We start from the raw sequence: 13,890 nt of genomic DNA on the forward strand, positions 1-13,890 counted from the left end.
TCTGTGTTTTCCCAAAGTAGCTTTGCTGGTGACCTTTAAGAGGGAAAAGGGGAGGAATTGACTTTAAAGCTTAAAGTTCAGTGATAATTTTAACAATATCAGCTGCATAACACACATATATTCAAGTATTTCTTAGTATATGTTAAAGTAACAACACAATGTCATGTTATAAAAGCAGTGTTTAGAAAAGTGTATGATTTCCACCCGGAAAATTCAGTATCTCCAGTTTTTCTCAGTATTTTTTATTATTTTTGATAGTTGCGACCTAAAATGCCTGATTTTACAGCAGCTTTTTAGAATAGAATACAATAGAATGGACTTTATTGTCATTATATTTGCATATAACAAGATAAAGGACTCCAACTTAAGGTGCAGCAGTGGGAACAAATATGGCATAAAAAAATAAATTGCACAAGAGGTAATAAAGAAAATAAAACTAACAATTGAAATAAACAGACTACTATTCACTAAAAATGATAAGCAATCCTGTACAATATACAAAACACTATACGAAATACAAAATACTGTACAATATACAGAGCAAGATAAGAGTACCGGAGAAATAAATAACAATCAGTGTCTGATATATTGCACTCGAAGGGTAGTATTGCACAGTAGGGTATTAGGGCATGATATTGTATAGGGGTGAATTATTATTTATAAGTTAGAGTTCAACATGGTGACAGCTTTGGGAAGAAGCTGTCTCTGAGCCTGTTTATTCTGGCTCTGATGCACCTGTAGCGCCTGCCTGATGGTAACAGGTGGAACAGGTGGAAGCCAGGGTGTGTGCTGTCTTTGGTGATGCTTTTTGCTCTGTTGAGGCAACGGGAGTTGTGTAAATCCTTCAGGGAGGGGAGGGGGCAGCCAATTTAGTTTTTTGTGCAGACGTTATGACCCTCTGAAAGTTTTCAGAAAGTTGCAATGATTTGAAGTTGATTTTTTTTTCACTGACATTGAATCAACATGTCATTTGATGAATTTACTCTCAATGTTTTAGGTGTAAAAGAGCACAGGATTTCAACAAAATCGAAAATGTATTGATGTTTTACACATTCTATACCGCACATAATTAAAAGTAAACACTACATGGCAGTAAAATCACATACTCAGAGTTCATTGTCAAATTACTTAATGTATTGTTTTAATAATAGTAAAACTACAATATAATTACCGAAAGAAACACGTCCTTATTGTCTGCTCTCTGCTCTGTCGTCCATGAGTTGCAGACATTCTCTTTGTATGTTTTATGCTTGAAAAGTGTTTGTCCATCTTAAATATTTGTTTATGTTCAGTTACCCTCCCACGTTAAGTACATTTGTGAACCGTTGTAAGCAATCTAGTGTGGAATTTTTTTGGTACTAAATTAAAGACGATAATAGATTATCATCACATATTAACTAACATCTCTAACATGGAAAGGCTGCCTCCTTGCAGGCTCGGCATTGGAAATCACCATCTGTTTTTAATTGTCTTACCCTGAGTAAATAAAAGTTGCATAATTATTAAAAATGTGTCACCTGGGAGGGGCTTTGAAAACTTATTTGAATAATCACAAAAAATAAGCGCGTTAATCACGTACACACTTTAATTAATCATTTATTTTATTTACTGTAGAAACTATTTTACTTTAAAGGCCTACTGAAACCCACTACTACCCACCACACAGTCTGATAGTTTATATATCAATGATGAAATATTAACATTGCAACACATGCCAATACGGCCTTTTTTAGTTTACTAAATTGCAATTTTAAATTTCCCGCAGAGTTTCTTGTTGAAAACGTCGTGGAATGATGACGCGTGCGCGTGACGTTACGGACTGTCAGGAAATATTAAAAGTCGTCTCTTTTCATCGCATTATTACACAGTAATTTGGACATCTGCGTTGCTGAATCTTTTGCAATTTGTTCAATTAATAATGGAGACTATAAAGAACAATGCTGTTGGTGGATTGCAGCTGTCTTTAGCACCGAGACACAGCCGGTGTTTTTAACACAGAGCGGTCAAGCGAACATGTTTCTCTACGTCAGCCAGCATGTTGTTGGATGGGAAAATTGTGATATATATATCTTACCGGAGACCTCATTAGATTATTCTACCTCCTGCAGTAGCTGTTTGAAAGGCAGCTGTAAGCTTGGCTCCTCGGCTTCTCTCTGAGACTCTGCGTGTTCACCGCAGCCATCCGACCTTGAGGTATGTCCTGACAATCTCACTAAAACACTATTAAAACAATAAGCAGATAAGGGATCTTCCAGAATTATTCTAGTAAATGTGTCTAATTACATCTGAAACGCTCACACTGCCGCCGCCCGAAGCTGGCGCTTTTTATTTTATTGTATTATTTTTTTTCTTCTATTCCTTCGCTAGCAATATCATCATCCATGAATCTTTCATCCTTGCTCAAGTTAATGGGGAAATTGTCGTTTTCTCGGTACAAATAGCTCTTGCTGCTGGATGCTCCCATTAAAAACAATGTGGGGACGTGAAGAGCCCTCACCCTTGTGACGTCATCGTCTGCGACTTCCGGTAAAGACTTTTTTATCAGCACCAAAAGTCGCAAACTTTATCGTTGATGTTCTCCACTAAATCTTTTCAGCAAAAATATGGCAATATCGCAAAATGATCAAGTATGACACATAGAATGGACCTGCTATCCCCGTTTAAATATGAAAATCTCATTTCAGTAGGCCTTTAACTCCTATATGGTCAGTGATCAGATCAATACATGCGTCAGTACAAAAAGACTGAGGAGACTCCCACTGGTGTGCTTGCTGGCAAATATCACACCAAAATACAATCTGAAATGACTTCAGATAAAACTGTCAGCAAGTTTTGTGCAAATGAATGACTGTCATAAAGTAATACATGACAGTGTGACGATTAATATGACTTTTGAGTATAAATATTGGGGTCTATTCGTAGGGTTGTTTTAATTAGAAAGGTGAGTAATCTGTGATTTGTCATGATTGATTCAAATAGAAAATTGTGATTAATCTGATTTAAAAGTATATCATTTGACAGCCCTAGTTTCTACAGTATACTACATTACCAAAAGGCTAGGTCCCGTAGACAGGACCAGAAGTAGTTTTGAGCGATGCTAGAGGACATCAAGGAGTTGATACCATATTTTCTGGACTATAAAACGCTACTTTGAACCCTGCGGCTTATTATGGATTTTTCTTCGGTAACACACATAATGTTTTGTATTCAACAAATAGTTTTCACATTTTACCAAACAATTACGAACATATGTGTTATTGTGTGTGCATCCTTTAGATGAGTACACTCATTGCATGTGCTTCAGGTTGCAAATGTACTTCCTGTTTCGTGCCTTCAACCGGAAGTATTTCCCGTTTTGTCTACTATCCACCGATAGTGATTCTGCTCAAAAGGATTCTTCATTCCACTCCAAGCAACATTTCTAAGATCGACAATATACCTAAATCTATTCATACTTACTAAATCTTCCCATGTGTGATGTCTGTAGGGGTGTTTCTTTTACATATTTGTACCTGCTATCATAATGTAATCCAGCATTAGCGAATATGCTAAAACGTTCAACAGTGACTGTGTTTGTATTTTTAACTTAATATGACATTCTTTTTTGTACCGTTTCAGTTTAGCAATTTAACCAATTGAGTGATTAAGTCTATTGAGCTGATTGGAGAGTTAGCTTCCACAGCTGGTGGGTCCATGACGATGACATCTGTTTTGTTTGATCAGCTGTTTTACTGCTTTCTGACAGGCACTGTCAGGAAACAAGAAAGGTATGTAAATACACATTTACAAAATATTTCGTGCCAGTATTCTTGGTACGGCATATTGTTGTGGTTGTTGTATATTGTTGTTGTGGCTGCTTCGTCCACACAAAAAAAAACAATTCTTATGATACAAATTGTTTGAATTTGTGTCAATTGGCACGATTGCAACATCACAAAATCTTGGAGGGCGAAAAACAATTTCCATTTGCACAATAGTAGTTTTAAAACAATCAATTTCTATGTAAAAAAAAATCACTGGCAGCCTTCACATTTTGTCCAAGCAGAAAGAAAAGCTGTCTTAAAGTCATTACATATACTCAAAAATCTGTGGATTGATGTCACATGTACAATGATGTGTATATTATATTTACATTTAATTTAACTAACAAATCGGTGCTTGTGAAGGTGCTCTCCTTTTAAAATGTGACAAAGACATTTATTTGATCAATCTGTTGTCTTAAACCACTATTGGTAACATACAATATGTTGGTGCTCTTGTACTTGAAAAAATTGAATCTCGAGCTGATGACATACAGCAGCTTTAAGTGTGGAAATTATCCCATTTTAATTTAACAAAAACTAAATAAATAAAGCAAAAGGTGTGTTTTGGTGAACACTTATGAGGGAAACTTTCCGAACAGCTCTTTGTGATATATTGAACAAAACACTCCCCTCCTTTTTTTTTTTTTTTCCATCTCCCAAAGGGTTCGGAATGATCCAGGGATTGTTTTGACAAGAGTTGAGGGCTCGTTTGTAACTGTCCGAGGGGATTGATGGAGTTAACTTGGCTCTTTGGCCTCTCAACCTTTTGGATGTCACCGAGCAAGCTCATTGAGACACACGAAACCTCAATTACAGCTAGAGGGCTGGGATATTGAAACACCAAAAATAAGAAACAACAACACCCATAACGTCCAGATGGCTGAAAATTCACCACCGAGTTCTCAATATGCATTTGTTTTCTACAGACCATGAATCTGACAGTCATTACCCCAAATAATTAGTTTAAGAGAAATATACAGATAGAGTAACTAATTGTCCTTAGTACACCCCTTTCCATCGCCATACTCAATATGCCGGCCCCTCTTGCTGTGACACCATCTACAGAACTGGAGCCCACTTCCCCACATAGACAGTGTGGATAAAGACATGTAAAATGTTTATTTTGTTCACTTAATCACATTAAAAATAAACATAACAAGACTTCCATGTCCTCTTTCATTAACACCAAAACCTGTTTCCCCATCCTCCTCAAGCATCTCGAGGAAAAACATCAGTAGAAGAGGACACAAAATAAAACAAATGAAGCATTTTTTTCTCTTGTTTTTGAGCACTTTAAATGAGAAATAAATAAATGGGTTGTACTTGTATAGAGATTTTCTATTTTTAAGGTACTCAAAGTGCTTTGACACTACTTCCACATTCACCCATTCACACACACATTCACACACTGATGGAGGGAGCTGCCATGCAAGGCGCTAACCAGCACCCATCAGGAGCAAGGGTGAAGTGTCTTGCTCAAGACACAATGTCCCCACTTTCCTTTTTTGTTTTTCCACAGGTTCTGATTCAAGTCGTTCTCACCCTCCAGGGCAGTGGTTCCCAACCTTTTTTCCTGTGAACATTTTTTGAATTCAAGTACCCCCTAATCAGAGCAAAGCATTTATGGTTGGAAAAAAGAGATACTGAAGTCAAATACAGCACTATGTCATCAATTTCTGATTTATTAAATTGTGTAACAGAGCAAAATATTGCTCATTTGTAGTGGTGTTTCTTGAACTACTTAGAAAAAAAGATATAGAAATAACTAAAAACGTGTTTAAAAAAAAACAAGTGATTCAATTATAAATAAAGATTTCTACACATAGAAGTAATCATCAACTTAAAGTGCCCTCTTTGGGGATTGTATTAGAGATCCATCTGGATTCATCAACTTAGTTCCAAACATTTCTTCACAAAAAAAAATAAATCTTTAACATCAATATTTATGGAACATGTCCACAAAAAATCTAGCTGTCAACACTCAATATGGCATTGTTGCATTTCTTTTCACAGTTTATGAACTTACATTCATATTTTGTTGAAGTATTATTCAATAAAAATATTTATAAAGGATTTTTGAATTGTTGCTATTTTTAGAATTAAAAAAAAAAATTAATTAAATAAATATATGTACATCAGAGGGCTTCACGGTGGAAGAGGGGTTAGTGCGTCTGCCTCACAATACGAAGTTCCTGCAGTCCTGGGTTCAAATCCAGGCTCGGGATTTTTCTGTGTGGAGTTTGCATGTTCTCCCCGTGAATGCGTGGGTTCCCTCCGGGTACTCCGGCTTCCTCCCACTTCCAAAGACATGCACCTGGGGATAGGTTGATTGGACACACTAAATTGGCCCTAGTGTGTGAATGTGAGTGTGAATGTTGTCTGTCTATCTGTGTTAGCCCTGCGATGAGGTGGCGACTTGTCCAGGGTGTACCCTGCCTTCCGCCCGATTGTAGGTGAGATAGGCGCCAGCGCCCCCCGCGACCCCAAAAGGGAATAAGCGGTAGAAAATGGATGGGATGGATGTACATCAGATTTTTGAATTGTTGCTATTTTTAGAACATTTTTAAAAATCTCACGTACCCCTTGGCATACCTTCAAGTACCCCCAGGGGTACGCGTACCCCCATTTGAGAACCACTGCTCTAGGGTGCTCCTGATTTTCAGAATCACATTTGGCTTGAGTCTTTTAGATTTTTTCCATCCAAACTCCAACCAAAGCCCTTCTTCTCCTAGAACAGGGGTGCCAAACGTACGGCCCGTGGGCTGAATCAGGCCCGCGAACAGGTTCTATCGGCCCGCGGGATGAGTTTGCAAGGTATAAAAATGAGCCGAAATATTTGAATGAAAGAGACCGCTATTCTACATGTGTCCACTAGATGTCGCAATAGCAATTATTTGTATCTTTGTAGATTATGCTAAAAAAAAAAAAAAGCCCGCCATCATCCAAAATCCGGCCTGACGGTAGTCCCGAGTAAAAAAAATAAAAATAAAAATAAAAATTAAAAAAATATATATATATACATATATATATATATATATATATATATATATATATATATATATATATATATACACATATATATACCTGAGATAGGCACCAGCGCTCCCCACGACCCCAAAGGGAATAAACGGTAGAAAATGGATGGATATATATATATATATATATATAAATATATATATATATATATATATATATATATATATATATATATATATATATATACATATATATATATATATATATACATATATATATATATACATATATATATACACACACACATATATATACATATATATATACATATATACATATATATATATATATATATATATATATATATATATAGATATACATATATATATATAGATATACATATAAATATATATATATATATATATATATATATATATATATATATATATATATATATATATATATATACATATATATACATATATATATATACATATATATATATATGCAGATGTATATATATGTATATATACATATGTATACATCTATATATATACATATATACATACATATATATATATATATACATATGTATACATATATATACACACATATATATATATATATACATATATATACACATATATATACACATATATATATATATATATATATATATATATATATATATATATATATATATGTATATATATATACACATTATTATTTATTTTATTTATTATTATTTTTTATCTGTTCTTTGTAGCACATCCATCAATCAATTTTCTACCGCTTGTTACTTTCGGAGTCTCCTCAACGCTCAGGCAAATCATATAGTCTAAAAATGCATTTTCCCATCATCACGCTCGAGGCGCAGTGTCGGCGGCCAGTGTGCGCTCTTTCAGTCAATATGTGTATGAGGAAAAAAACAGTAACATTGTTGGGGAAATGTAAAATAGACTCCAAGTGTAGAATTTTTAAACATCAGTGGATATATGACTTTTTTTTTTGTTCAGTGTAAGGAAAATGCAGTTTGTCTAATCTGCCATGAGACAGATTATATAGCCCGGCTCCTGGCCACATTCTTTCACCCAATTTGCCCCCCGGATCAAAAAGTTTGGGCACCAGTTATTAGATAAAAATTAATAACAGGGATGAGTACCTTTCACATTTGAACCGACATGGAACCAATTCTCAATAACTTGGAATATTCAGTGGTATCAATTTTTGATGCTTTTTGTGTGTGTTCATATATTAATAAATGTTTTATATAATTTAATTTTAACATCTAACATAGAACTGATACTAATAACTGTTATCGGTGTGTTGCCATAGTCTGGGAGTTGTAATGTGCCACTACTTTCTTTTGGTGAGTTCTACAAACGGCTTAGAATGTAAGTATTATACTTTTCGCAGTCTTTGATTGTAACGTTCACATACTGCATTTTCCGGACAATAGGGCGCACCGGATTATAAGGCGCACTGGTGATGAATGGTCTGTTTATGATCTTTTTTTCATATATTAGGCGCACCGGATTATAGGGCGCATTAAAGGAGTCATATTATTATTATTTTTTTTCTAAATGGAAAACACTTCCTTGTGGTCTACATCAGTGGTCCCCAACCACCGGGATCGATTGGTACCGGGCCGCAGAATATTTTTTTATAAATTTGTATTTTTTTTTTTTTTTTTTATTAAAACAACATAAAAAACACAAGGTACTCTTACAATTAGTGCACCAACCCAAAAAACCTCCCTTTTTCATGACAAAACCCTCCCTTTTTCATGACAAAGGAAAAAAAAATAAATACAAAAAATAATAATCCCCCCCACCGCCGCCGGGCCTGGGGACAAATTATCAAGCATTGACCGGTCCGCAGCTACAAAAAGGTTGGGGACCACTGGTCTACATAACATGTAATGGTGGTTCTTTGGTCAAAATGTTACATAGATTATGTTTTACAGATCATCTTCAAGCCACTGTCTGACAGTCGCTTCAGGATGCGCCGTTTTGTGGGCGCTCTTATTTACGTGGCTCACCTACGGCAGCGTCTTCTCCCTGTCGTCTTTGTTGTACTGATGTAGCGTGCAAGGACGGGAGTGGAAGAAGTTTTAAAAGATGGAGCTAACTGTTTTAATGACATTCAGACTTTACTTCAACCAATAACGGAGCAACATTTCCTCATCCGGTAACAACCACAACGGAAATGTGACCCGTAAAAAAACATCCGACCGGAACTCTCTAATAACTAAAGTTCCTTGGGTGAATAATTGAAGCTCACTACACCGGTATGTTTTAGCACTTTCATGGCGAATTATCCGACAGATAAGTAAGAACTTTACAGTACTTTATATTAGAAATGGCAACAGGGGAGGATGAACGTCACATAGTAGAAGATAGAGAAAAAATAGCGTATCAACTCGCGAACGCGCAGAATTTTTCTGAACTTTTACAGATCCAAATTACGGATCAGCAGGTACCAGAGGGTAAGAAAAGTTGCTTTTGCATAGTATTGCAAAACAAAACGTCAGATAATATGACTTACCTTATACACACACACCATAATAATGCACCAACAATCCTTCAAGCGGTGCGTCTTCATAGCTTACCAAAGTCGTACTAAAACATTTTGATGGATTTTTAAGCGCCGTGTGTAATGTTCTATATTTTCAATGGAACATTTAAAATGTTGGTGTTGTGTAATTGAGACACATCGCCACCATAGTGCTGTCTACACTTATCTCTCATGTTTGACTGTTATCTATTGGTCACTCTTATCACACCCTGGACCGAATAAAATAGCTTTGAGGTGAGTAAGCTCAACCAAACGTACTCCTTAAATTAGGCGCACCGGGTTATAAGGTACACTGTCGAGTTTTGAGGGGGGGAAAAAGGATTTTAAGTGTGCCTTATAGTCTGGAAAATACGGTGGTTGTAAATTGCAGTACAACATTTGGAGGTGTAAAATCACTAATGCTAATCAGTAGCATGTTTATGGCATTTCGAGCTAGAGCACATTGGAAAGTGCAACTTTACTTTTGAGCGCTATCTATCAGGCATGTGAAATTGCAACACCTTGAACGCAACTGATAGCCGGTACATTTGGTACTGTTTGATTTTACCTGAATTCTGTCATTACCAGTTATATAGATAAAATAGGCGTTACTCTCGACAGAAACACAGAATCCCAGGTCGTATTTAACAAAGCGCACCATGAATTAAAAACAATGACCGGTGTATTCGCAGTTCTAGCACCATTTCACCTCCACATCAGAAACACAATCTGCGCCATCCCATTCCTGACAAAAACTTGAATTCTGGTGCTTCATTTCATCTATGCGAGCGCGTGTGCGTGCGCCAATTCCCAATGTGAGCGTGTGATAGGCAGAATGGATGTTGATAAACACCAGAGAGCGTTGTGTCAAAATAGACACCTTGTCAAAATGACACGCTAACTAGGTCAATCACAAAGTTTAAGGAGAAACTTTAGAGTAAGAGCTTTTTGCTTTATATGCATATCTGTGTGTGCGGATGTCTACGTTGCGTGATAAGCTCCTGAACGAATCGGCGGGAGGGGACCGCCGATATCGAAGGTATTTTTAAATCAATGAGCTCTTAAGTGTATCGCGGTCTCAATGTGTTTGCAAGCATACGCGAGCACACAACACTCTGCACAGACAGAATCCCCACTGACAGGCTATGACAAGATAAAGAAAGGGAAGTAAAAAAAAAAAAAGGACGACAGGAGGGGGTGTAATAATATTTGTACAGTTGGGGGTGCTGGTGGTGACGGGGAGGGGATGAAAGGGGGAAAAAATGGCAAGGAAGAAAAAGAAATGAGCAACGGGAAAAATCAGGGGAGTCGTAAAAGAGAGAAGAATCATTAAGCTTTTCTAAAGAATGTGAGTTCTGGTCCAGCTTTGAAGACCTGAACAAAACTTTTTACATCGGTGCTTATCACGTTTTACTTCCCTCTCAGTCTCGCCGTCACTTTTGACCTTGTCCAAAAAAAACACATGATCAAATAAAGCAGTCGACTACCTGGAAAAAGTAGATTGCATGCTCACAATTATTAGCAATTAGTAAAGTCATATGAGCCACAAAGTGCCCCAGTGTTCCCCGTACTGTTGGGAAATATTCAAAGACGTGGATTTGACTTTCATGAGAATAATTATAATTTGAATGGCATAGCGTTGTACGGTATACGGGTATTAGTATAGTACCGCGATACTAATGAATCATTTTCGGTACCATACCGTCTCTGAAACATACCGGTCCCGCACCCGCTTCAAACTCACGTCGTGTCATTGCTGGTTTACGAGCAGACGAGCATGTGCGGCAGTGCACAATCACTGAGTACTTACAAGCAGACACAGTGTGTAGACAGAAAGGGGAGAACGGACGCATTTTGGCTCAAAAACTAACTATTAAGGTGAAGTTAAAACACTGAAACGCCCTCAGGAAGAGGTGCTTTAAGACATGGCTAGCTAGCTAGCGGCTAACGTCCATTCGCCGTCGGCAGTGTTTTAGCGACTTCTAAGTCACTAATCCTGGTCTCCTTGGCAACAAATAAAGTACGTTTCTTACAAGTATCGTCCCTGCAGGACGAGGAATAGCTAAACATGCTTCACTACACACCGTAACTTACCGGCGTCAAAATGTAAACAAACGCCATAGGTGGATCTAAACCTAACATCCACTGTCATGATATCAATTACCGACACGTATCTAGTCGATACTACTATGGTTACGTCTATATTTTTTGGCATCATATCTTTTTTTTTTTTTTTTTATTTATATTATGTTTACAAAGTCAGGAAATATATCCCTGGACACATGAGGATTTTGAATATGACCAATGTATGATCCTGTTACTACTTGGTATCGGATTGATACCCAAATTTATGGTATCATCCAAAACTAATGTAAAGTATCAAACGACAGAAGAATAAGTGATTATTACATTTTAACAAACTGTAGACAACATATGTTAAAAGAGAAAGTAAGCAGATAATACCAGTAAATGAACAAGTAGATTAATAATCAGTTTTCTACCACTTGTCCTTAATAATGTTGACAAAATAGGAGAATGATAATGACACAATATGTTACTGCATATGTCAGCAGACTAAATTAGGAGCCTTGGTTTACTTACTACTAAAAGGCAAGTTGTCTTGTATGTTCACTATTCATTTAAGGACTTAACTGGAATAATAAACATATGTTTAATGTACCCTAAGATTTTTTGTTAAAATAAAACCATGCATCCATCCATTTTTTACCGCTTTTCCCTTTTTGGTGTTGCTGGAGCCTATCTCAGCTGCATTCAGACGGTAGGCGGGGTACACCCTGGACAAGTCGCCACCTCATCACAGTTAAAGGGGAACATTATCACCAGACCTATGTAAGCGTCAATATATACCTTGATGTTGCAGAAAAAAGACCATGTATTTTTTTAACCGATTTCCGAACTCTAAATGGGTGAATTTTGGCAAATTAAACGCTTTTCTGTTTATCGGTCTTGTAGCGATGACGTCAGAACGTGACGTCACCGAGGTAATACACCAGCCATTTTCATTTTCACATTACAAACACCAGGTCTCAGCTCTGTTATTTTCCATTTTTTCGACTATTTTTTGGAACCTTGGAGACATCATGCCTCGTCGGTGTGTTGTCGGAGGGTGTAACAACACTAACAGGGAGGGATTCAAGTTGCACCACTGGCAAGAAATCTGCCGCCGGACCCCCATTGAATGTGCCGGAGTGTCTGCACATTTTACCGGCGATGATAAGACAGACATGGCACAGAGATGTATGGATAACCTGCAGATGCATTTCCAACGATAAAGTCAACGAAATCAAAAAGGTGAGTTTTTTTATGTTATTGACTTATGTGCTAATCAGACATATTTGGTCATGGTATGACTGCCAGCTAATCGATGCTAACATGCTATTTAGGCTAGCTGTATGTACATCTGAAACTAGATACCCACATTTAATGTGAAACAAACGCTTACCAATCGACGGATTTAAGTTGCTCCAGTGTCACAAGATGCGAAAGTCCTGATTGTTTGGTCTGCACATTTTACCGACGATGCTAATAAGACAGCCATGCTATGGGCCACTACATTACGTACACCCATGCTATGGCCGAATAGCGTCAATAGCTATTCGCTCAATAGCTTCAGTTTCTTCTTCAATTTCGTTTTCGCTCTCTGCCTCCATACTCCAACCATCTGTTTCAATACATGTGTGATCTGTTGAATCGCTTAAGCCGCTGAAATCAGTCTGAATCCGAGCTAATGTCGCTATATCTTGCTGTGGTATCCGCCATTATTTGTTTGTATGGGCAGCACTGTATGACGTCACAGGGAAATGGATAGTCGCATCGCAAATAGCAAAAATCAAGCATTTTAAAACTTTTTTTAGGGATATTCCGGGAGATGTAAACATTTTGAAAAAAACTTCGAAAAATAAAAAAAGCCACTAGGAACTGGTTTTTACTGTTTTTAACCCTTTTGAAATTGTGATAATGCTCCCCTTTAAAATAAAGCAAATCATTCAATTTTTTGTGGTCCCCTTTTATTTAGAAAAGTACCGAAATAATTTTAGTACAGATACCGGTACCAAAATATTGGTATCGTTACAACACTAGAATGGCCTTGACTGGGAGGAATTGGAGACTATAATACTTAATTAGGAACTCCCTTATAGACATCATGAAGAATTTCACACATTTATTCAAGTAATAACTTACTGGAACAATTTAATAAAGTTTGGCAGTTTGAGAAACAAAGTGGTTCTAAACCTTTTTCCATAAATTGAAATTAAATAAATGATATTTTTCATAGAAGATGATTTATTCTTAATTGTGGATGAAAACATTTGCTGTAAATGAAATATAATGTGTGCATTAAGTACTAAAATATGTCTAAAAATCAGAGTGGAATCTCGATGTGTTTATGCTGTGGTGTATGAACCTTGCCTCAGTCTTTCATCTATTCATTACGTGCCTGGAGCGCAGCCATTTTGGGCCCAGCAGCACATCATTTGTGGGCGGGCTGATCGCTCTCGGTGTTGTCGACACTCTCAACGCCCCCTCTCTACCG

The sequence above is a fragment of the Nerophis ophidion genome, linkage group LG15 (genome assembly GCF_033978795.1).
Source record: "Nerophis ophidion isolate RoL-2023_Sa linkage group LG15, RoL_Noph_v1.0, whole genome shotgun sequence".
Lineage (NCBI taxonomy): Eukaryota > Metazoa > Chordata > Actinopteri > Syngnathiformes > Syngnathidae > Nerophis > Nerophis ophidion.